At 48.5% G+C, this 3,902-nt stretch overlaps 1 long non-coding RNA gene across 1 annotated transcript in view; it reads right to left on the reverse strand.

Moving 5' to 3' along the window:
- The window catches only part of LOC310677600, a 90,486-nt gene extending 86,829 nt beyond the window's left edge, over nt 1-3,657 (reverse strand). Inside the window, exon 1 of the long non-coding RNA XR_014511319.1 lies at nt 3,295-3,657. This is a non-coding gene — a long non-coding RNA (uncharacterized lncRNA). The remainder of the gene's footprint in view (nt 1-3,294) is intronic.
- Between the last annotated feature and the right edge of the window lie 245 nt (nt 3,658-3,902).

Raw genomic sequence — 3,902 nt, forward strand, 5'->3', positions numbered from 1 at the left:
GGAGCCAAGCAGGCAGCCTCTCTTGCTTGGGCAGAAATAGCACAGGGAGAGCCAGGGGCGCATCGCCAGGGAAGCGGGCCAGTTCTATCGGTAGACGCGCGAGCCGAGCGCAGGGCGCGTTAACTGCGCGCACCTGCGAGAGATCTCTCGCGCAGCTGCTTCTCCCAGGGTGGGGTGGGTTGGATTGGGTGTATGTATGTGTCAGGCCAGCCCGCCGTTTCTTACAGCATCCCCTCCGCGCTCTTGCTCCAAACTTGAGCGCACCTGGTTTCCAGGTGACTCACCTGTAGCAGCGTCAGGTAAGCGCAGCCTCTGGGGCGCCCGCTGGAGAAGGAGCGGAGATGTAGAAGGCATTTGGAAAGGGAACGTAATGGGCTTGGAAAGGGTTAAGTAGTGTTCGGCTACTATTTCGTCCCTTCGGCTTGCCCCATCCTTTATTTCAGATCTTTGTGTCCCAAGTGTCGATGGCCCACTCATGAGGCAAGGTGAGGCGAGGGCCTCGGTTGGCAACATTCAAGCGGGCAGTAGATGCTGGTATAATTAAAAAAAAATATTATATTATTGTTTATTGTATTTTTAAAAAATTATGTCGTTTTCAAAAGTTTACACACTTAACCATCAACAATACTGTTAATTTATTGATAGACCTCCCATTCCCCCCATATTCTATGTTTATCCTTTAATGCTGCATATTTTAACTTATAACACCCCACATGTACAACCGGAGTTGTTAGCCTTAATATCTTTCTGCTGTTGCTCATGTTTCAAATCCTCCTTGCATTTTCATGTAACTGTAACAGTTCTTTCGATAATCTACAAAAAGTTTCCAGTCCACCATGGCCTCATTTTGTTATCTAATTTTTTGCCATTAGCTTTGCCAGTTCCACATACTCCCCATCATTTTGATAAGACATTCTTCCTTTGTTGGAACCTCGTTCTCTTTCCATTCTTGAGGATCCTGGAGTAGATTTTTATTCCTGCATTTTGGAGGGCTGGATTAGATGACCACTGGTGTCCCTTCCAACTCTACAGCTCTGTGATTGCAACCCCCCTTTGTTCCTGATATCAATCTTCACTCACCTCCTTCATCGCCACTTTATTTGCCTTGAGTGCCAAAAAGCCTTGGGGTGGCCCTGCTTATACGTAGTTTGACCCAGTGTGGTGTAGTGGTTAAGAGCAGTGGACTCGTAATCTGGTGAACCGGGTTCGCTTCCCCGCTCCTCCACATGCAGCTGCTGGGTGACCTTGAGCTAAGTCACACTTCTCTGAAGTCTCTCAGCCTCACTCACCTCACAGAGTGTTATAATAATAATAATAATAATAATAATAATAATAATAATAATAATAATAATAATAATAATAATTTATTATTTATACCCCGCCCATCTGGCTGGGCTTCCCCAGCCACTCTGAGTGGCTTCCAACCAAAGATTAAAATACAGTAATGCATCAAACATGAAAAGCTTCTCTAAACAGGGCTGCCTTCAGATGTCTTCTAAAAGTCTGGTAGTTGTTGTTCTCTTTGACATCTGGTGGGAGGGTGTTCCACAGGGCGGGCGCCACTACCGAGAAGGCCCTCTACCTGGTTCTCTGTAACTTGGCTTCTCGCAGTGAGGGAACTGCCAGAAAGACCTCGGCGCTGGGCCTCAGTGTCCGGGTAGAACGATGGGGGTGGAGATACTCCTTTGTTGTGGGAGAGGAAGGGAAAGGAGATTGTTAGCCGCTTCGAGACTCCTTAAGGTAAAGGTAAAGGGACCCCTGACCATCAGGTCCATTCGGGACCGACTCTGGGGTTGCGGCGCTCATCTTGCTTTATTGGTCGAGGGAGCCGGCGTACAGCTTCCGAGTCATGTGGCCAGCATGACTAAGCCACTTCTGGCGAACCAGAGCAGAGCACAGAAACGCTGTTTACCTTCCCGCTGGAGCAGTACCTATTTATCTACTTGCACTTTGACATGCTTTCGAACTCCTAGTTTGGCAGGAGCAGGGACCGAGCAACGGGAGCTCACCCCGTCGTGGGGATTCGAACCGCTGACCTTCCGATCTGCAAGTCCTAGGCTCTGTGGTTTAACCCACAGCGCCACCTGCATCCCTTGAGACTCCTTAGGGTAGTGATAAACTCTTCTTCTTCTCTACCCTCCTCCCAAGTAAAGAGGAGACTCTTCTTCCTTGGATTTGGAGAGGAGCAGTAAGTGGGGAGGACCACACATCCTTACCCAGTAGTTAACCTGCACTTTGGTGTTGAGTTATTCCCAGGTGGATTTCCATCTTCCAAGTAAATGCGTGAAGGCTCAGGAAACTGAGCAAAATTCGTATCAGTTCATTTTTAAAAGTGGGTGCCAAGCAGCCGGGACACTGAAGAGGATTGCTTTTCTGCAAATCTAACTTTTGCAGAGCCTCTGTAGATTCTGTGACACTTCCATCTGCAAAGAGTTAGCTGCACGCTTGTGCTAAGAACCTGGAGTTTCCTGTCACATGTCTGTGTGGCAGAATAGTTGCATGTGTGTGTGTGTGTTTGCCACATGTGCTGGTGGGCCGCTGGTGAGTAACAAAAGGTCTTCTGAATGTTCTCTGAGGCATTCTCATATTTCATGCATTCCACGGCTGGAACTCATATTCCGGGGATAGAGAGCTGGGGCTGCTTGCCTTAAATGCTGATCAAGGGAGCATACACTAAACATAGAAATTATCCACTGCCGCCACAGCATAGGAAAATATTGTGGAAAGGAGTAATTTGAGTGAGGATTGGTAATCACAACGTTTGGTGCAGCAACTGCACATTCTTTCTGTAAAAACCACATGATTCTCTTTGCGTGGGGAAGACCTCTCTGGTCTCATTGGATCTGCTAGCAGATCAAAGTTGAATGTCCATTTTCCAGCATGAAATTGAGGACTGGGGATCCTGTCAACCCCCTACTTAAAAACACTGACTCACAATATGGCGTAGGGTGTCTTCTCGTCTAGAAGATGCTGCCCTAGGACTGAACGCAGTCCAGCTGGAACAATTTTTCCCCCTTGGGGGCAGATGGGGGGCAGAAACTCTGGGTCAAACTACACTAAGCAAACATTTTTTAAAAATGCTTGAGGGTGCCACTTATAACCTGAAGGGAAAGTAGCTGATCAGTGTAGCTGGTGAGAGGACAGCAAATAGGAAATAGCTACCTTCTGCCTCTTTCCCTGCCCAGCCAGGGCCTGAGTTGGAGCATGACATGGTCAGACACTTGCCCAGATGAGCTCATTACCAGCCCTGCTGGCAATGTTCAAAATTAGCCAGGCGTCAGGTGCGTTTTGCACCTGGCTATTGTCCACATGGGAGGCGGGTGGCGCTGTGGGTTAAACCACAGAGCCTAGGACTTGCCGATCAGAAGGTTGGTGGTTTGAATCCCCGCGGCGGGGTCAGCTCCCGTTGCTTGGTCCCTGCTCCTGCCCACCTAGCAGTTCAAAAGCACGTCAAAGTGCAAGTAGATAAGTAGGTACCACTCCGGCGGGAAGGTAAACGGTGTTTCCGTGTGCTGCTCTGGTTCGCCAGAAGCGGCTTAGTCATGCTGGCCACATAACCTGGAAGCTGTACACCGGCTCCCTTGGCCAATAAAGCGAGATGAGCGCCGCAACCCCAGAGTCATCCACGACTGGACCTAATGGTCAGGGGTCCCTTGACCTTTATCTTTATTGTCCACAGGCGACCAAATGAAGATGTCTGAGTGCCAGGATGGTGCCTGATATCTCCATCATCTGGAGGTGCTTGCCTGGGGGGTCACTGTTTTCACACTAATACCTCATCCTGTAGAATTTTGTCAGATATATTTTTCCTCCAAGTTCTTAACCCATGAAGGTTGTCATCCGAACTAGCCAGATGTTTAACTGAGAACCAATCACAGTCAGTCCATCATTTGAAAAATAAG

Source organism: Podarcis tiliguerta (genome assembly GCF_965153285.1).
Source record: "Podarcis tiliguerta genome assembly, chromosome: 5".
NCBI lineage: Eukaryota > Metazoa > Chordata > Lepidosauria > Squamata > Lacertidae > Podarcis > Podarcis tiliguerta.